At 33.6% G+C, this 23,221-nt stretch overlaps 1 protein-coding gene across 7 annotated transcripts in view; it reads left to right on the forward strand.

Annotated features, from left to right (window-relative positions):
• The window catches only part of LOC145960603 (TWiK family of potassium channels protein 7), a 261,015-nt gene that overhangs the window by 52,773 nt on the left and 185,021 nt on the right, over positions 1 to 23,221 (forward strand). Inside the window, exons 1-3 of one of the 7 annotated variants that reach the window (XM_083080193.1) lie at positions 6,854 to 7,094; positions 9,197 to 9,380; positions 9,462 to 9,561. The exons of 1 other annotated variant lie outside the window; for it this stretch is intronic. The gene's annotated coding sequence lies outside the window, so the exon portion shown is untranslated. Of the gene's footprint in view, positions 1 to 6,853; positions 7,095 to 7,921; positions 8,034 to 9,124; positions 9,562 to 23,221 lie in introns of those variants that run through there. 5 more of the 7 variants (XM_083080195.1, XM_083080192.1, XM_083080196.1 and 2 more) reach the window with 5 other exon arrangements.

The raw sequence follows: 23,221 nt of genomic DNA on the forward strand, positions 1-23,221 counted from the left end.
GTCGTACGTGTACAACAATCTACGTACATGGTCTATACAGCCATGTCGCTCATTGTTGCTGCTTCACGAAAATGTTGTCAGTGGTCATTTTTCACGACCACGCAACCGGAAAATTGCTACATTCTGTGGCTTTTGTGTTATACTCTTCTATTTACGGTCACCAAACATATAACCGATTGCCATCATCTTTTCTACAAATTTAATATATGTGTATTAAAAATTATGGAATCTTATACCATATTTATACATAATATAGATTTAATAATATAATAAAAATTCGTATCATTTTAGACTAATTATTTTCAAGATGATGTTGTTTCTTATTTATTTATTATTTAGTAAATTTTTTCAATTTTCATAGTTATAAATGTTAGATGTTAGACACGCCTGATCTTCTCCTTCCCTGTTTGTTTTGCAGTTATAGATGTTATTCATTTATTAATTGCAATAATATATATATATATATATATATATATATATATATATATATATGTATATGTATTTTTATATAAGTGTGTTATCTTCAGTTATACTAGAAAAAGAATAAGAAAGAAAAAGTGAAAGAGAGAAGGAGAGAGAAAAGCAATTTGAGATTGTCAATCTATTCAGCTTTAAAAAAGCATCACCCAGTAGCTTTTCTGTCAGTCATTCCTCTATCATTTCTCATTCCACGCAATTCTCCACACGATCAGGACTTAGGAAAATAAACGTTTAACGCGTCTTGTCAATTTATGATGAGCGACAACTGCAACTTTTCGTGGCAGTATTGTATCGGCTCAAATGCCAATATAGAAGGTACGGCCAACATCGAACAATGGACAATTTTCCGGGAAGTTTCGTAGCCGTTTCCGACGACGATTAGATAGAGAACAAGGTAATGGCGGGAGGTCCAATCTGCATTCGTAATGACGAACAGGGAGAAGGTGACACAGTGTCTGACCTCAGTGTGCGGGAACATTGGCCATCTATTAACCCCTGGGGCCATACACCCTCTCCCGGTTCTCTGTCACGGGAATCACTCCCCGACTACCATCCCTTAAACGATCCTTAGCCGTAACTATTTCCCATCGCTCTTCCATTTGATATGAATATGTGGCTATAAGAAATCAAGAAATTCCATAGGAAGTAATAAATAGACAATGCTCTTAAAAAATGATCGTTATTATTAATGTTATCAAAAAAATCTGTAATTTAAAACGAAAAAGTGGATATGTTTGCGATGCAGCTAGTAATTCTTGTAAAAGAATTTAAAAGCGCCGAATGGCACTTAATATTTGCGAATCGTTTTCGAGGACAGTAAACGTAAAATTTTCGCGAGGAAAACTCATTGCCATCACGAGATATTTCATCGCTAATCTCTGGCATTAACGTAGTGTCCAATTGGAAACCGCTAGAGAATCCAGTCAGTATCACCGAATTTAATTTCCTTAACGAGGTCTTGCCAGTCGAGTATTTTGATAATTTAGTCGAAAAGTCATATCAATTAATTATTATTCTTGTATGTATGTATGTATGTGTGTGTATATATATATATATATATATATATATATATATATATATATATATATATATAATTGTAGGACTGAATTTCCATCAGCTGACTTAATAGGAAATTTTCCCTGTTTTCTCTTTACCATCTCTGTTATGTTACATTCTGAAGAAAACTCAATCGATTACAAATGTAATTATGTTATGATTACACTTCTTATAGTTAAAATTTGTAATATTAATTTTTTTCCTGCATATATTTCGAAATACAAATAAATATTATTTTAAATATTATTTTGCACACACACATCGAATACGTATAGCGATTAAATTCGCAGACGTTCTTTTGTCAAATATAATCGTACTAATACTCATTCCACTAATTATGGTAAAACAAGCGAGAATGGAATGTCCACATACCAGCAAAGATACCGCAAAATCAATCAGCGGAAACACAATTAATTAGAGATTGCTGATTACATGCTTGTTTATTGTAATTTCATCTAACTATTAGCTTATACATAATTAATGATAATTGGAAAGCCTGTCGCGTGTTTTTTTAATCATTGAGATAATTGGATCAATATTATTGCGAATAGTGAAGAAAAATATATTGTGTTAGTTTTCGCGTGGTTTGTAACATATAAAACAGCCAAAAATTATACATATTGTTGCATCTACCGATCGGAGCCGATATGTATCGAGCGCGCGCGACACAACTGATCGGCACATGCTATCACTGTATTTGCGCACTTACAAATAAAAAAAAAACACCTTCAATAATAATAAGGAAATTATAAATAATAAATAAAGGGAATAACTATAACAAAAATCAAAATACTTACAGAATAGACTTAAAACACGTCCGTATAACTTGACAATTATTCTCAATCTGACTATCGTTCTTTAACAACTCTTTAACGATAGCATTCGAAGATTTTCCATGGATTCCAATCTTTCCTTTCTAATCCGGTTCGCTGGTAAAAAAAGTGCCACACTGGTAATGGCCTATATATGTCCACTATGAATAACTTTGCCAATTTTCAACGGATTTGCATGAAACTTGATACACATTTTTCGAGTCGCTAATGACAAATTTGGGATCGAAATTTTAAAATTCAAAATGACGGATTTAGTATGGTGAATTAATTTTGTTATTCTATTATTATATTTGTTATTCCATTAGAGAAGATTCAAATTCGATATGTTCAAGTTTGAATGTCTTGAACTAATCCATTATCTGTGACCAAAAAACGTACCGAGTGTGATATATTTCCATAATGGAATATCACTAGAAACCGCCATATTGGATCTGCCAGTTTAAATTTTGCAATTTTGTCTATAGATTCATCATAAGAGACTCGAAAAACGCGAACAAATTGAATTTGATCTTCTCCATAATAAAATAAAATTAGTCCGCTATATTGGATCCGCCATTTTGAATTTTGAAATTTCGACCCTTGATTCGTCACCAGCGACGCAAAAAACCCCTTATAGATAAACTTTCATGTAAAATACGAATTTATTTGCTCTCACCAGTTTTGATACAAAACGTTGATTTCGGGTGTACCAGTGAATTGGTTAATACGCACTGGTTAATTAGCATTAATATATAACACGAATTAACATTTAACACGAATTGTATCTTATTTATTTTAGTACTTTTTTTGAAATATTTTATAAAATACAATAATTTTTAATTTGTCATCAATATTTTAAACAATTTAGAAAAAAAAACAGGAATATTTGCAATTCTCTTATCTAAAATATCAATTTAAAACCAGTTTTTATCTGAATTCAGTTTTTAAATTAAAGTTAAATGCAGTCTCCAATTCAAAATGAACATAAAATATATAAAAATAGATATAAAAGACTAAATTGTGATAATAAGCAAAATCGAATACATAATTAATTGTTACATAAACTTAAATTTAAAGGCAATAAGAGCTAAACGCGGATGGTAGTGCGTAAGTTCAACGAGAAATAAGTTTTCGTTGAAACTTATTTGTGTGCACAGGGCACAAATTTTCTTGGTACGATACCAAGCAAATTTAAATAATTCTCAATTCGAGAATTTATTTAATTATTATCCCTCTTTCCCCCCTGTAATGTTGTAGGCGAGAAAAATATCGGGCCGAAAGTCGCTGAATCGGGAATCGAACCCGAGTCTTTCGCTTGCCGGGCGACTGCTCTTACCACTGAGCTATTCAGACCCTTCAACTCGATACTTCTCGGTCGCCCACAATTTAATAAGTTTCAACGAAAATTTATTTCTCGTTGAACTTACGCACTACCATCCGCGTTTAGCTCTTATTGCCTTTAAATTTAAGTTTATGTTTTAATACACAGAGCCTAATTTCTTATAGTTATTCAAATTTCACGCCGGCGGAAGATGGCGTTATTCTTCAATTTAATATATAATTGTGGGCGACCGAGAAGTATCGAGTTGAAGGGTCTGAATAGCTCAGTGGTAAGAGCAGTCGCCCGGCAAGCGAAAGACTCGGGTTCGATTCCCGATTCAGCGACTTTCGGCCCGATATTTTTCTCGCCTACAACATTACAGGGGGGAAAGAGGGATAATAATTAAATAAATTCTCGAATTGAGAATTATTTAAATTTGCTTGGTATCGTACCAAGAAAATTTGTGCCCTGTGCACACAAATAAGTTTCAACGAAAACTTATTTCTCGTTGAACTTACGCACTACCATCCGCGTTTAGTTCTTATTGCCTTTAAATTTAAGTTTATGTTTTAATACACCGAGCCTAATTTCTTATAGTTATTATAATTAATTGTATAATATAATATTTTTTTTATAATACATTCTATTTTTTATATAATATATAAAAAAAGTGAATAAATTTTAGAAAATTTAATAGATTAATTTTATCGATGCGACATGTGCGGTTGTAGTAAATTGTTTAAATATTTCATAATATTGATGTATATTCATTAATTTTATTTGCTTCTATTTCCAGTTTTATTCAATTTATAACGCTATTTGCAGTATATTACAATAAATGTGGATCTTTTACAAACGTTCTATACAGATGGTTTTTATAATAAATTCTGATTTTTCTCTTATATACATGAGTACCTATCGTCAGATTTTTTCGCAAATGCTTTTAAGAAAAATGTTCAAGAGATGAAACGATAATAATCGAACATGTTTCGCGAACGAGCTGTTGCTTTCGAGTTTAAGGATGAATTGCGGAGAAAGATCGCTCACATATCTATCAACAATTAAACGATGGACTACGAAACATTTTTCACGTGAACGTATTCTCGTTTCGACGAAGCAGTATCAGCTGGGATACCACTTGCCTGGCGCCAGCATCACCCGAGGTAAATATTTGACGAGTAACTCTAGTATCACGGCTATACTGGTTCTGATGAGCGATGCGCATCGCCGCCGGCCTCGGCCTCGTTCTGCCTCAAACGTCGTTCCTGTATTACTTTGTAAAATTAAGAGCTTTAGACGGCCAACGCAATTTTCGTGAAAATATGATACAAATGATAGATTCCTATGTTGCTGAAACTTAATCTGACAAAGGAAACCGACCCGTTTTGTCGAATTATTCGATCGATTTTAATTTATTCGTGAGAAAATAGGAAATGTAAAAGTAATTTTATTTTATATCTATCATAAAGTTTACTTGTTACTTTTATTTTGTTTACATTATTACGCGCGTCACCATTAAAATCAACGAGATAACCCGTTAAAAATTTGTTAAAAGTTTTTAACAACACAATTAAAAAGAATGTTAACGTTTCCGCGAAATGTTGCATAGAAAATCGAGGATGTAGAGCAATATAGATGACAAGATCTCTATTTAATTAGCGTCGAGCTTTGCACATCGCCAGTATTGTTTGTTCCAGCAGAACGCTAACAAATTTCAAAGTGCAGAGAGAAACTGTTGTAGGTTGAACATGAAAAAAAGCATGCTCTCGCGGCCGGATATAGGTGTCTGAACATTAAACATTCAGAGTCCGTTTCAATTTGTTTCGTAAAAGCGTCGAGGAGCGTACAAAGGTTGCGTACCTTACTCGAATATGTTGCAACGTACTGATTGGAGGGATCAAAGCTTGTAGAGGAATGGACGGTATTTAATTATCCGACCACATCCGAAGAACGGTATTCATCAATGATGGGATTGCCGTAGAAGCTTATTTGCTGTGTTTTACCTATACTGATACATTCCTTGCAAATCCTAAACACTTGCCGGCGCTTGATCGCTCTAAATAGACTTAAATGTTGTTCTTTTGCTGCTTTGCGATCGCGTCGGACACGATATCCCCACGGGATTAACTAAAAATTCACAGTAAAGAGACGGTTGGTGCCGTTCCGTTCGCTTTCAGTGTAAGCTTCTTTGTTCTATTTGAATGCTTCGCCACTACGATCAACCGGAAGGGTATTGACAATGAATTTTACGTACGACAGAATCGCTCGTCCAAGCCGGCAGATTCGGTACTTGGACACGGATGGAAATGAATTCGATTGGAGCAAGCCATCTTTTTTTTTCTTTCACTTTTCGTCTCTGTCCGCGGCTTACTTTCTTTTCTTCTTTTCTTTTCGGGGCGTAAAATACTGGCCGCTGGCTGGTGCTGGTCGTAAATTGGTTACCGACCTTGCCTGCTTGGAGAATCAGAGCTTTTCGATGCTGCCTGTGGATTCCGACGGATACGTAAACGTTATCTCATTGTCACTTCGTTTTATCGACTCTTTCTTTTATTGCCACGCGAAAAGTAAAAGCCTGTATCTTAAACGGATCCGCGAAATTGTCATGAAGTGGTGATGAAGTAGATTTAAAAAGAATTTAGAATTTCAAGAATCTAGAAACACTCGTTTGTTTCGTTATTTTATTTTACATAAATACGCTTGTAAAAGCTTTATGCTAATAAATGGTTCATTTTATGCTAAAGCTCGATATATTTCTATGAAGAAGAGAGCATGGATTCGTATTATTTTTGAAAATAATTTTCAAATAAAGAACGGATTAACGAAAAGGATACAGAGCTTATTAGTATTAAATTTTTATGAAGAAATTAATAGCGCCATTACTCTATCATGAACTGCTTCGTAGTTTTTTCTTTTTCAGATCTGCACAAATAGCGGATGAAAAACCGCGTCAGAAAAAAGCGAGAGCTTTGCTGCACTCTTGATCAGGCATTATATTTCTACCGATTAATTATCTTGCAGCGATATGTCAAACCCTCCCGTCCATTGCTCTTCGTGCACCCTCGGCGTCGGTCGCCTCCGATCGGTCAAGTTCGCTCCAGTCCGCACGCGCTGAAAGGGCGGTGGGGCTTGCGAGCTTTCAAGCGCAGAGCTTCCGTTCATTCGTCGTTTTGCGTTACTCGCGGACATTTCGCAGGTTCGCGGCAGTGCGTGTGACGACGTACGCGTGTGTGCATTCCTCGTGATGGGGTCGTATATTCTCTGGTCGCGTTTGAATAACCGATCGATGCGCTGATCCCGCGAAATTGACGTGTGAGTCGTTATCGATCGGGATCGCCAACGAAACTTTTCGGAGCCATCGTCAGTGCGTTTCCGTAGTTTTTCATTCCCTTAAGATTTTTAAGACCGTGTGCAAAAAGCGTTTTTGGGTTTGTCGAATTGTTCTCTGGCTACACAGTGTTACTGAACGATGGGATAGTGAAGAGACACAAAAAGTGTTTTAGTTGATTGAGATTTCGTGTAGCTCGAATTGTGCCAATCATATTTTATTGTTTCAAATGCTTAGGCTTATATTAGAAATTGAATGTGAAGCTGTTTGATCTCCTACGGGATTGCTTCGTTACGGATTAATCACGCGGGATTAAGGTCGTTGCTTCGAGGGCAATGCACCGCGAGTATCATGCGCAGTATATGCGAAATTGATAAGAAATTGACCCTTCGTAGAGATCTTTATTATATAAGCACAATCACATTTTTATATAATAAAAGATTTAAATGATTTTTTATGCAGCACTTTTGTTTTAATTTTTCGATTAGCTATAATAGATGATCAGATATAGAATATCAGATCAGATATAGATTTTTTTCCTGTATTATTATAATAATCCTATATTATTACAATAATTACAGATATATCAAATCAAGTTTGGTTTATATTAATGTATAGATTTCTCTCTAAATTATTCAGTGCACTAAAGTTAATGCTAAATAAACAGCAATTTACAAATGATTATGTTAACAAGAAAATAATTGCTTCATTAAATTACTTTAATAATTATATTAATTAAGATAATGGTATATTTTATATGCAGTGTCAATAAATTTATTTTGAAAATATTGAGCATATAAGAATTCATTCATTGAAGCATATATGATTAAAAATATCGAGCACATATGAAAAAATGCCTATGTACATAGAATGACACTATAAAATAAAATATTTAGCATTTACAGTGTTCATCAGAAGCTTCGATCTTTTTCAATGAAATTCGAATAGTTTTGTTATGTTAAATCAAGTTAAAAAGAAAATTGATTTAACGAAACATTTCATTGAAAATGTTTTTTTTTCCTCTCAGCCGTTCACAGAGGTATTTAATTTAAAATAAAATACGCCATTTTTTTGCATTCACGTACAGTTGTATTTTTTTTTATTTAGTCAAAAGTTCGAAATACTCTACAAAATTCCAGCCGTTGTCTCATTTAAGAATTTTTTATATAATTTATCATTGAAATTAAAACAGAATGTTCAAATATATAAACTTAATAATGTAACTACTACAAAGTTTTTATTATGGTTATTACGATGTTATTAGCTACAAAAATAACAGTGTAAAGTAAAATAAACGGATTATTTTTTGCTATAATTTTTAATTTATTTTTTGCCTTTTGATAATTTATAATTTATTCTCTTTTATGATTTTACAGGATATATGATATTACTTCATTATTTTTAAATTTTAATATTAAGAAATTTATGTTGTAACTATTTAATTGCTGTGTAAGACGAGACATTTATACATATTTCTCCGGTGTTTTACGATATGTAAACTGAAAATAATGAGCATCTATATACGATAAAACACGCGTGTTCATTAAACTGAATTCCGTTATGAAAATGGGAAGAATCGTATGGATGCGCGTTGGGCATCGGTGAGGCGTTTTACACGCACGATTTCACTTGCGTGCTATGCGTGCGGGTGAGACGCGTGAGTAGAACCTATATGGCAATTGAATTTCGCAATGGCTCAATAATTCGCAATTAAACCATCTACTCGACATTGTTGTACAATGAATAAGCACGCGTGTATGCGTGAAAGAGGCCACGACCGATAACCAATAAAAAGCGCTTGCATTTATAGGTAGCTCGACATAATAGTTGATTATATTAATAGTAGAATAGTAATATTATAGAAATAATAATTAATAATAAAAATAATAAAAATATAGAGTTGATGCGAATGCGCTATGCATTTAGTGCTTTTGTAAAAATGTTTTGATATCATCTTTTAATTTAAAAATATTTTAAAGTCGGAAATTTTAGTGAGATGTGTGTTGAAATTTACTTTAATATGTAGTATTTTGTTAGGAAAAATATGTAGGAAAATAATAAGCCTAATTGTGGTGAAAAATAGGTTGCATTGATTTGTTATTAATTAATATATTTTGTTTGGAATCTTAGATTATATTCGAGAGATTTAATTTTCAATATAAATGTATATATTTAAGCAGACACTTTTTATTATCTCTAAAGATATATGCAAAAATATCTAAGTACTCGAAATTGACACGTGATCTTTGTGTGCTATTAATGACAAATTTTGTGCGAGGATGAACATTATACGGTATAAAATGTTATGACTGAATTATGGTGATACGTGAAAATGAACGTGTGACAAGTTTCGCCAACGAGAAAGACAGCGTGCTAGTGACATCGTGTCAGTGTAGAGTGCATAGAGCTAATCTACATCCTACTTCATTTCTAGAATTGTTAAATTGAAAACGTGTCATCTTTTCAGATCTCAAGATAATTTCGAGACAGTGTACGCTGTTAATAAAACTATATATCAAGTGTATCCATAATTCCTGTGACTTCGTTTGCGGACTTTGAGAATTGGGGTGAGTCGTACTTACATGATATATTTTTATATAACGAAAAGATTGATTCTGCGCTCTCTTTGATTCACTTATTGTTCATAATTATTATATATATAATCGCACATCTTTGTAATTGATATTAAAAGATGTGACATTTATAATTCGATAATCGTTATCATATTATAAAATGTCAAATGCCTTTCATATAAAACAGAAAATAACTTACTCATATATCTCATAACTTACTCATATATCGGTAAATATAGGTGTCATGTTAAATACATTTCCGACACAATCATGTTACGAAGAGATAATTTATTAGCTTGTAAAGGAGCGCGCTTTAGAAGCGCGCATAAGGGTATTTTATAATATTAATATGACATTTCATTCTTTTAAGTATAAAACATAAAGAGAACTTACAGAAAATATAATAATGTGATAAAAGCATTAAAGTAATAATATAAGTACGTACTTTAATTACACCTTGGCTTGTTCTAAATTTCTCATTACATACATGAACTATGTACTTACTTGACACGGGCGTTTCTTGTCGAAATAAAAATGTTAAAAATAATAAAAAATAAGATGTATTCATAAATATAATATGTCTCTCTATAATACTCTATTATAGAAAGATATCATTATATCTCTATAATTTTCTATAATTATATCTTAATTTATTATTATAAAAAATATAAAATCTCTTATCTGTGAAAGATTGGAACTCTGATTCAAATCGCATAAGAATATTGACTTTTATCATTATGTAAATAGCCGTTGAGTATGCATTTTCACGCTTTGCTATCAAAACAGTGAATAAGAAAAGGCGTGAGGCGAGGTGAATGACTATCGAAGAATGAAGCAAAATAAATAGCAATAGGAAAAGCGTCATACGAGCGCAGAATCAAACTTGATGGTATTCGTGTCCAAATCCCTATTCCATTGATATACGATGTGGCGAAACAGAATCTGAAAAAAGATCGACATAGCTCGTACATCGATGCCAATTTTAAAAAATGCGCTCGTCCGTTATATCCAATGTGGTACAGGAAAACTTCATTTCTCGCGTGTTTTCGAATAAGATCGATCCAACTTGCAGCTATTTTGTTTGTCATTCTCTCATAACACTTCGATATTGTTTCCAAATGTTTCATATATATTTTTCATATACCTAGGGGCTTTGTGCGTTTCAATATGATATGTTTACAACGAGAAAATTGTAATGAATTAATAAGAGCTCATAATATGGAATGGATATTTAAAGTAGCAATCTGTACATCTGTTGTTTAGCTGGAAAATATGTAATTAATCGCAAACTAATAGATCGCAATAATCGTCAAAGGATGCGCGAGAGTGAGCGTCTGTAATTCGGAAGCCGTGATTCAAGAAAAGGAAGAAGTTAACACGAGCTTGGTACGTGCCAAGACTATTTCGAAAGAGTTACTGGCGACGCTAATATCAGTAATACCAACCCCACAACCGTCGCGATATTTCGACCCCAAAGCTGCTGCAACCGCGTTCTGGAAGCTATCCAACGGATATACCTTACGGTACCATTCCACCATTTCCGAAAAACGGGCGATGTTAAAGAGGCCTAGATTCAAAAGATTTACAACACCATGTTAAATGCATAGGCACCAACAATGCGGGGAAACTTATAAAAATTCACAAATGATATCGATTTTTTTACATATTGTTAATATATTTTTCGGCATATTTAATATACATTTCTTATTTCATTACTTTATATATTTTTGTATAAAGTTATTAATATTTATCATCTCAATTTTATGCAAGAGCAAGCACAAGATTCGCAATGCAAAGCAAGATATGTAAAAATTAATCAAAATATAGAAATATCATATTCATTTTAAAAAATATACCGCGCTTATTAAAATGGCAAGATACAAATGTGTATGTGGTCTTTGAATCGATAACATTTAAATGAGAGTCATTGTTCGGCAGTAACATGAATACACATATGTAGTAATAGCTGTCCCGCGGCTTTTCGACGGACGAAAGGACGAAAGTCCCCTTGATTTAATTTTACTGGATTCCCTTGCGCTCCACGTGGACAGGGCCACAAGAGAGGGTACTGAAATTCTCCGGTGACACCGGGCCAATTTTCAGAAGGGTTCGCCGAGTGGACGACAAACATGCGCTTTTGAATTTCCACGCTGTTCCATACGACGGAGAATGGTGTCTCCAAGCACCACCACGAAGTACTTTGCTCTTCAGATTTGAGCTTTCCGAATATAGCATAGTCTATTTCCCGTCGTACCTCGAGTTTAACTTCGATTATCGCGCGATCCTGTATCGAAACTTTGTTAGAATAATGTCACTTCGAGGCGTTTATTATCAACAGAGAGAGATGACTTATATAAACAATACTTGATGTTCCATAAATTAAATATCTTTTTAATTATTTAACGGTAATTGCGAGGGGTATGTAATAATTATCATTAAAAAATTAAATTAAATTCCATATGAAGAAAATATTCGAAAACTTGTTTATCCTTCGCACACAGGCTGACGAATAATTGAGATATATTTTCAATAAATTTTAACAATTTTGAAGAATTTATCTCCCTCATGCGGAATAAGCTTTCGGTGCCGCGATATTTCTTGTATAAAGCAATTACGATACGAATATGGAGAACCCATCCGCTGGAATTTTGTTCGTAAATCTTAATTTGCTTGGAAATGGAAATGCAATCCGAGATACGTTTGGATTTCAGCTATACGTAAATGGTATATATGGATCGATCGATATAAGCTTCGTTTATTATCGCGTAAGAGGAATGCGAGAATTGCGAGATCGACTTAGATGCGACGGGTATTTCGAAAACAATTATGAAATCCCATAAATATCAATCCAGTGATGTGTGCACGTGTGGCACGCATATCCTCTGCGACTTTCCGGAGCCACGGTATCAGTCAGATTTCTGAAAGCGAGGTAGTTCTGGAAAAGAGATTTCGAGATACACACAATCCCACGTCCCTCACGTAAACCACATCCGAACAAAAATGCCATGATAGCATAAGAACGCGGGGCTGAGACTTTTAATATAAAATACCAGACGTTCCGGATTCTAAGGAATGATACGGACTGATCCCAAGAAGAGAGGAGAAAATATTGATGCCGCATGTGACGAGTTTCTTTTTATCATTGGATCACCAACCGTGCGCGTGAATATTCTCGACCGCCGCGAGTTATGTTTATTTTGCAATTTTTGTTGAATTTTTGTATCGAAACTATCGCACAATGTGCATGTTGCGATAGAAATATTAAGTTGTGGAAAACATGAATGGGCGAAAAAACGGGCTAAAAAAGCGATATTTGAATTATCGAAGGAAAAATGTCAGGTTTGTATATGTGTGTATTTGATAACCAGAGCCGAGCAAATTTGCTTTTTATTTTAATAATGACGATAAGAGTCCGTTTCAGAGAATATTTGTCTGTATACGTTACGGTACGGTGTATAGATTAAGTTTGCGTGAGCAAAAGCTTAAGTATCAGAGAGATATTTTATTCAGTTCAATCCAACTGGCCGACCCATATCCCGATCCGTTTCACTACTTCTGACACAAGAATGACTCTTGGAGTAAGCATCTATAGAACTTCTGAAGGTCTGCTATCTTTATTCCACTGTCACACCCTTACGAACACACTCGCGTCGCGGTCGATCTGAATTACCAATGAGCATTCCGATCACGTTGTCCCGGGCGAGCTGTTCGGAATAAGAGAGCCCCTTTCGTAAAGCCAAGAGGCCAAAACAAAGGGGGCGAGAAAATGGAAAAACGGCGTGTATAAAAACGATAAGTTGGGTGAAAACGGGGTTAGATTTCGATTGATTGATGATCATCTATTAGTGCACCTATGCATTTGTATATATTTTTTTATATGGACATATTTGTCGAAAACGAGTGGCATTTGAACGAACAAACGTGTATGTACTTGACCATATAAAATATTTTGTAAAATTTTTTTTTTGTAGAAAGAAGTTTGTGACTTTCGAGTAATAGTTAATATAAATAAAAAAAATAGTATTCGATACTGTGTGTTTGATCGTATGTCAGATATTATCATTGGCAAAATGTATACATATGTATAGAAAATATAAAGTGGACATACAGTTATAGCATTTTTGTGATAAACAAAATAATTTCTCTCTCTTTCTCTATATATATATATATAAAATAAAGAGAGAGAAATATTATTTGAATAGTCTATACTAGTTTTTTATATGGAAAAACCAACATGGACTTTTCAATTCGCTGTATTTGCATACTTAATTGTTGGTATCGAATTGATTTGTCTGATTGATATATTGCATGCACAAAGGACGAAATATGTCTAATTTCTTTTTAAGATGACGCATGTTAAATTAATTGATTTATAACAAAATAAATATTTGTTGCCACGAAGAGTTGGAAGAAATTCAGAATAGCTTTTCCTTATTGTGCTCTTATTTTCGCCAGAGTATGCGTTAGAGTATGCACCTGCTTACCTATCGCGATATTCCTCTATCCAGCCTTTCGTAGTCGCTCATGGAAGCCTACTTTTCACGGATAAAAATCAATGGTGCATTTTCGCGCACGTCTGCACACGAGGCACGTCGACGTAGAAGGCACTTTTCCCACGAAACACCTCGAACTCGTAGAATCCCATAAGGCGCTTAACTTCCCGACTTTCATCGCTATTCCATAGCGAGGCATCACTTTTCCTTCCATCCTCCTATTTTCGAGAGAACTATCTACCATCGGAACATTCACCTTAAGATTTTGCAGTTCGTCGTCACACATGTCTAAAGCTCTTTAGTATCTTTTAGAGAATCTGACGGTCAAAATACTTTATGGCACTTCAAACCATTAAAGGCTTCTTATCTGTTAGCAGCTACTAATAAATAGTATTTTTAAGATGCAAAAAATAAAAGTCAGCTACTATAAACAACAAATTCTAGGAAAAAATTCATTATTTTATATTTTTATCGTATCTTTCATTTTTATGAGCGTGCATTGATAGGATGCGCTTACTTATGCGGACTTATGCTATGGTTCAATTAGCCAAATTTTTTGTATGCCTTCTGGCAAATTTTTTATTCGCATTCAGTCACCTTTGCTTTATCTTATGCTCTGCGAATTTACAGTAGTGGTCTTTTTTTCTTCTCAAAAGGTTGCTCAGGATGCAGAGACTTCAATTAAATTCCTGGGAGTTCTCAAGTCCACCGCGACGGCGGCGGCCGCGCGGCTGGTCGGCGGCAAATTTAATTAAAAAAGTGCAAGCCCGTGATTTTTTAAAATTTTCTGTTGGCGAGTGCTCCACCTGGGAGACAAAAGAGTATATTTGTTCGCTCGTCAAATAATTTTTCATCCGAAAGACGGACATTCGCATTCATTCGCTCGCTCTCCCGTTTCTTCGCCTTCTTTCATGCTATCGGTTATTGGGATCTCGCGACTCGCAAGAACTCGTAACGAAGATTTACTTCTGTGGATCAGGATCTTGGTAGTTTCTTGAAGTGATTCATTACTGCTTCTTAACTTTAGTAGGAGCTAAGTTTTGGAATCGGACTATTGTGAGAACATTTCCTTTTTCTTATCGTTTTTAGCGTTCGTAAATAGACTATAGCCCCATTTAAGTTTGTTAATAAAAAGATACTTTATTAGGCATGTTTTTTACACACACACAATAACATTATTATAACATACCATTTAGAATAAATTTTATATCTTAATATGACATATATGCGACTGCTGATTATTAATTATTTCCTTTTACATCTTATTTTTTTTATTTTTTGTAATTTTAATTTGACTTTATAATAATAAATGTATGTATTAATTCATAAAATAAAATGCAATTAAATCATGTATTTTAATTATTTCTTGTATCTCTTTGCTTTTGCCTCTCTTTTTTTATTTTAAATCGCTGTTTTTTTTCTATACATTTTGTTTAGCTTTTTATTTTAATTTTCATATTAATTTTAATTTTTCGTTAACAAATTAGCAGATATTCTATATGTATTGTTAAAAATTAATTTTTAAAAATCTTCTGTTAGGAATCTTATAACATTTCATAAATTAGATGATCAGCGTTTACAGAAACCACATCGATCAAATTCTATTTTTCTTTTATACATATATGTATAATATTCAAATACATATTTTTATTAAATATGCCACTTTGATATAGAATTTTACGTATGTATATGCTTATTCTATTCATAAAGTAGCAGAATAGGGACACTTCATATTCGTAGCGCGTTGCGTTGGGAAAATTGAGTATGCTTTCGAATTGTAAGAGATGAAATCGAATATCTAACATAGTCCGGGTCTTTTTATTACTCGAGGAAGCAACGACTCTTTTTAAAATTCAATATGTTATTAAGATAAAAATTCTTTATATTGTAGTAGAATTCTATATATTACATTAACATCATAACATTTCTTTGTTAGAAAGATTAGTAGAAAAGAATAACATTTTTGAGAAGTTCTTTTTGAGAATTCTCTCCCTTTCCTCCCTCTCTCTTTCTGATATTATCTTAGCTTATTAATTTTAATTAACTGTTATAAATGTTATATAATATTAAATATTAGTTAACTTATTTATGTATAGTTATATATTTCATATTGATTATATTGTTTTATCGAATTGTTAAGGCTTCTTTATACCGAGTTACATTGAAATTATGGACAAAGCTCTCGCCGGCAAGGTTTTCACCTACAGTGAATTTGACCGAAATTGAGTAATAATATATGTTTATCGACATTATTCCACTTCTATATATTATTCAGAATTTTTCGTTTGTTACGATCTAAGAGCAAAATTTCTGCATAACGGAGGTAGAATTATTTTCTTTTAAAGATGGAATTTTTGTTCTGCTTATATCTCAACAGTCACAACAATACAATCAACATGTTACACTAATATAACATTTATATTTCATTAAATGAAAATATTTTACTTTTTTTTAATATTATTTATTAAAAACGTTCTCGATGATAGAAGCTGGATGAATATACATGTCACGAATGCAAATTGTTATATTTCGCCGAAATGTCGGCGAAACCTTTGTCGGTAATTTCAATATAATCCCTTTGTATTACTATACAATGTTATTATCAGCTTACAAACGTAAGCTCGGCTTTTGTCAAATTCTGGATCTGAATGTGCGGCGCATCCGCCTAAGAGATCTGGTAATCCTCTTCTTCCTCGGCAGGTACATATCTTGGGATTGCGCGAAAATAAATTTCTTACCGCAACGTTGTCGAGGATATAGAGGAGTTTGTTGCAAAGAGAGGACCGCAGTGAGAGGCGCGCCTTTAGACGCGTCGCAGAAATCTTCTCTCAATTTCTACGAGCTATCCAATGATAGCGTATCTCATAAACGTATTCGAGAAACTACCCCTAAGGTATATGCGCTTTCTGAAAAGTTTTATTTATTTATCCGCGTTACAAAGCTATCACGTCTCGTCCTCGAGGAATATTATTAAAGTCGCTGCTCATGTTTGACTTCGGATTGTGCCGAGACGGATTGGGTAGGTCGGAATTCGAAAACTATTCGTATGCCGAACGTATTTCAAAGCAACGCGATACACAATACGCTGTCGAACGAGTACCGAATAAACTGGATGGATTGGCAACTGGGTTAGGTACACCCACGCAATAACGACCCGCAGCATACAGCTGCATTCGTGCGTATTATATGCGTCATACGCGTTTGTTTTAAGTTTGTTACCGTTGGCATGTGCACGTGCATGTATTATCGCACGCGATTGCGTTATGATGGTAATGTCATCCAATATTGATAGACGTATCACTGAAACGGCTCATTAGAACTTTGTAATGGATGACGGTTTAGCCAAATTGCACCATCCTCTCATGCATGTGATCTGTAATGTAAGTTCTATTACTTTTCTCTCTGTCTCTCTCACTCTCTATTTATCTATCTATATATCTATCTATCTATCTATCTATCTATCTATCTATCTATCTATCTATCTATCTATCTATCTATTTATTTATCTATCTATCTCTCTTTCAATGTGCATTTCACACAACTATTAAAATTTGATTTAATCTTTCCACAGATTAAAATTTCCCCGATGGTAATTTACGATCTTATTAGTTAATTTATAACTATAATTTAAATAAAATAAAGATATAATTGATAATAATTGCTGTACATAATTATAACTGTAAAAATATTAATTGATTCATTAATTCAATATTATATGATTTTGTGCAATTTTCTTGTTTTAATTTTTTCTAATGGTACAATTTTGGTTCTACGTACGTTCCGCGAACGCGAAGGATAATAAAAGTTGTAAATTACAATGAGAATAAATAGCTTGCAGTCATTTGAACAGAATGTTTTGTTGCTTTGTTTACGTTTAGGTAAAGAACTTTTCAATTCACGCCCATACCATAGGTTCTAACTTTATTACGGTCTGACCGCAATTTTAGCGGGCGTTCTAAAGCAGGACGATATACGCGCGCTATTTTGCGTTAGTCGTATTGCAACGGCATCGAAATTGCATCCACGCGTACGGTGTCTCTCGTTACGCGCTAATGTACTTTTCAATGGCGATTAGAGCCACGTCTAGCCTCGCGTAATTGTGCCCGATAAATTGGCGAACTTAATGATAACTGATGATCAAAATTTATTAAGCCTTTCGTCAATTATCTGTAATGTAAGTAATATTTACTATTGCTTATTATTGCTTGAGAAATCAGTATATTTCGTCTAAATTATAAAATATATACCTATTTGATAATTATTTATTTGATAATTGAATATTTAGAAAAATATAAAAGAAACGTATTCAAAACTTACGCCAGTTATTCAGTTAATTTACGAAATGTGTGTTTTAGTCATTTTTTAGAGCATCAAATTGGCTCCAACTAGAGTCTATTTTTGAATATAGCTTAGCAAACTTGAAGAACACTTGCGGACAATCAAGGGCCTGGCAACCTCGAGCTGGAAAGCTGGAGGTGGAGTCAAAGAAGTCTTCCTCTTTGCGCACTCGGCACAATTTTTCCGATTCCACGTCCCAGCGACTCTCAACTCTTCTCTTGTTCCTGCCATTTCTTACTCTTTGTTGAAGCAGCCATGCGAGAGAAATTTCTTTCTATGCCTGGCGCATCAAGAAAACGTGATGTATTGTTAACTTTTTACTGTTCGCCATAGGTTGATAAGCCCATTTCCATGCTTTTCGTGGCTTTATTGTTTCACGTAAAACATTCCACCGAAAAACATACTTTGTTATTAATTAATCATCACAATAATTTAATAGTTCATTCTGTGACAAATTTAACAGTTACATTTACTTTTACAGCGACTGCTTAATATTTTATATATTTCAAAATTTTGAAATGGTGCAAATGCATTGATGGAAAGTTTATAATTGTCAGTTTTATATCATTATTCCCATGTGCAATTTAAAAAAATCCAAATGCACGTTGTATGACGAGAACAGTAATCTCATATAGTTGTCTTAACATGAAAAGTCAACTGAGAAGGATTGATCTGTGATTAATTTCAACGATGATGTAATTAGTAAGTTTGCCATTTCTGTCATACCTGTCATCCATCTCTATTTCGATTTCTATTCATGCTCATCAATTCCTCTTCGTAAACCTCCATCATCGACATCGTGGCTACCCTCGAATCGCTACGAAATGTACACGTCTGCGAAGCAAATTCCAGATTACCGTTGGCTTCGGATAACATTTACATACGGCATACATTTACCGTTGCGTATCGGGAGTTATTTGATCTTCGTTGTAGAAACTGATAGCGATGCTTCGTACAGAAAAATAGATGAAAGAAAGAATGCACGAGGAGAGAAAGAGAGAGAGAGAGAGAGAAAAAAGATGGCGAATTGTGTAACTTGCTCGTCAAAGAGCAATGGTAAAAATGGAATAATTTTCATTGCCATGATAAATGTGCGGTTTTATATCTTCTTCCATAGTTGCGAAGTATATATATTGCTGGTTATTGGATCTGGTTATTGGTTATTGGATTATCTCTGCTTTTTCTTTATTATCTTTTTAAATATTTTTTTCTATAAATATTGATTTGTATAAAAGAATCTCGAGTAATTTTTTAAAGATTATTTTGACACTTTTTTAAAAATTGTTTAATAGAAAAGAAAGAGAGAAGAAGCAATTTTATGATTAATAAATAATAAGCAAAGCGATAAAATAAAGATTACTGTAAAAATCGTCATGAAATTTCTTTAGCCTTAAAAAGAGTAGTTCTCGATGATGATGTTTTATAGATGGGATAGGGTTATTAGTACCTAAAAGTTGAAAGTGGCAGGTAACGATTCCTTGGCGTTATCGCGAGGATTAACCCAAAGGAGAAGGCAAGTTTGCCGAAGCAGTTAAAAGTTGGATGCTGCGGGAACGAGGTTTATAGCATAGATGCCACTGAAGGAATTATAAAATCTCTGTGAGATACCAATAGTAGCACGATTTATCTCGGAATAATTAGAAGTTGGTTATATGTATTTTACTTTGTTCGTAATAATGATGCGCAGGAAATAATTTTATAAAAAAAAAATAAATGTGCAAAACATATATATATTTTTCGTACTTCTCTGTTTTTCGATTTTTCTCTCTTTATATATAATATAAATTACATTTAGATAAATTTTTTGACATTTATTCTATTGGAAAAAAAATTCGAATGTATTTGAATTTAAAATTTAGTTTTATGATCAACCTGATGGATTTTTGGAAAAAAATATCGATTAAATTATATGAAAATTCTTTTTCTTATTCCAGTTGCATGATGAACGCAAAAAATCAAATTCCATGATAACGTGTAATATTTCTCAGCTTTGAGCAACCTGACAGGTAGATTGGATACGAAATAGCAAAACGCAGTGCGTTGAAGTTTCAGCATCATAGTATGCGCGTTCTTTCCTTTAGTCGCATCTTTCTTTAGTCGCAGTGTGCATTTGCATTTGAAATCGAGATGAACCGACGAATAAAAGGTCGCCACGTTTTGATACTAGCTCGAAACATCCTGTTTTCTTGGATAACGCCATGCGAGAAGGAGATCGAATAAAGATCGCAGGTGTAGGAGAGAAAAAAAGAAGTAGGTAGGGCGTGAGAATACGTGGAGAGCTTTTCGACTATATGCTTTTCTACGACCATTCAGGAACTCGTCGAGATCTTCGCGGAGCAGACCTGCGAAGACGCATCAGGGTATAAGAAAGCCCAAAAGAGAGAGGGCGATAGCGGGGGAGGACGCGGACGCTTCTCATTGTTTGACACCGGAATGGATGCGAGCTTGATGGAATACAAAATAGAGACGTGACCTACCTCGATGGTAAAAGACGGTAGTACTGATAGTAGTGCGAAGAAAAAGAGCGAGAAGAGATGGAAGGAAGAAAGATACCGTAAAGCGGCGGAGGAAGTCGAAAAGGATAAAGAATGTGGGGTAGAAACGTGATGGGAGATTACATATACAAAAAACGACAGACATTTGTTAATGTTCTAGATAACTGCGATATGTGTCCTGTATAAAATATAGCACTCGACAGACATACAAGTTTGTAAATTGAATATTACTTATTTATAAATTTGTTTATGTACAGTTTACATTAGTACATGCGATTGATTTTATGAAATACGATTATTAAGAGATTTTATAATAACAAACAAGATAAGAATTCTTATGAAAAGAAAAAAGTAAGATAAATTGAGATAAATAATAATTGAAATTAAACAAGATGTATACATGTAATAAATCGGAAACAAATTTAGTTTCAAGTTTTACAGAAAGAAGTTACATTTGTTCGAGGAACGCTCGTTTTATGGCAATAGATATTGAGCTCCGTATGGTGATTGCGGATGCTCTGAGAAATAGGAGAATACTGTATAAGATGTAGCCGAAGAAGAAGAAGTAAAAAAAGGAAAAAGAAAAAGAGGAAACGAAGGCGTGGAGGGTGAAAATAAATAAAGGGGATGCAACCAATGCTATCGGCGTTCGCAAGGGACAAAGTACTTCATAAGACGAAAGACAGCAAGAGGATAGGAGACGGGAAAGGAAAAGAGAATAGTCGGTGTATGGGGGAGGCCCTTCTTCCTATCTATTGTTCGAACTGCAAGAGTATCTAATGGCGCGAAGTTCCGTCGGTGCTTGCCTCGAGCTAAAGTTTTATCGTCTACTATCGACTTCGACGCCAATTTTTGAGCCGCCAGCGCTTCGCTTTGCGTGTTGCGCCGTCGTCCGCTTCTTTACTGCTTCACGACGCTTCTACTTCGTATACTACTTCGTTGGCCTTTGACTCATTTTCACTGCACTTTACTCCATACTTTTGGTGTCGTTTATCTTTTATCAGTTTTACACGATCCTAGTATACTTTGAATTATAAATGATGTTGTAATATATATAGACATATTTTTCGTAAATAAAAATATAATGCGAAAATTTTGCAACTACTAGCCGTGTTAATTACTTGTAAAATGTTAGTTTTTGATGACACTATAATATCGAAGAAATTAAATATTGAAAAATACATAGAATTACAATTTTATATAATAAATTTTATATAAAATAATGAATATATAAATATATATATAAATATATATAATATATATATATATATATATATATAAATAAATATATATATATATATATATATATATATGTATATATATATATGATATAATAAAAAAGATAATTTTATAAAATAATTTTATGCACAATATACTATTTATATGTGAAAACTGCATTATATATTATCAATACGAATATATTTCGACAAGGCGTTTCGTTTTTATGCAATTACATAACAATAATAATCTCTGTAAAGAAATCAAGTTTATCGTAGAATGTATCTGAAAACTCCATTTACGTTGCAAATTGAAAGTTAAATATTCTTTAACATGCAATCCCATTGGTTTCTAAGAACGGCCATAAAAATTTCAGTCGTCTATCGTCATATAACTGCATTCGACACGCGAGAAATTGCATTGCCATAAACGCAATCAACTTACTCCTTCTCAAACAATCGTCAAATATTTTTATATCTTATTTTCATGCTTTTAATGGTTTTATAGCCATCTACTCAAGACTAGCACTTTCATATTATTAATGACTACGTTTATTATTTTTCGTGCAGAATAATATCTTTTTCGCGTTCAAGCAAATTATAATATTTTTCTCCTTGTTACTGAGTACTTGTGAATATTCTTTTTCAATCCTTTGAGAATAACTGATGACTCGAGGTATATATAGCTTAAATATAACGATTGAGAGAAGAGACAGCTATTCTTTTTACTTTCCCTTTTATTATTTCAAGCGTGTGTAAGTTATTTATTTTATTGTATTTGCTGTAATACATACATAGAATTTTTATGAATCCTCGTTGCTGTAGCCATGTAAGATTCAACTGCGAGTCCTACGACCGCTTTATCTACACATTAATCCCGGAAAGGAAGCATAATTATGCTCGGCGAAACTATTACTACGATTCGTGCTTGCTTCAAAGTTTCAAGCCGTCGAGGACGAAAGTCTAACTATACTCTACCACTTCTTGTATATAATACGTGCATCTATACATATGCGAATGCATGTGCATTTATATAAGCGAATACGAGACTTCCAGGATCCCCCGCTGACAAATTGTTACCGCGACTGTGCTTGTGGTTTCAGGATAACGA

Source organism: Camponotus vicinus, unplaced genomic scaffold, assembly GCF_025532165.1.
Source record: "Camponotus vicinus isolate PSW18456_S1 unplaced genomic scaffold, iyCamVici1.0 SCAF_10, whole genome shotgun sequence".
NCBI classification, from domain to species: Eukaryota; Metazoa; Arthropoda; class Insecta; order Hymenoptera; family Formicidae; genus Camponotus; species Camponotus vicinus.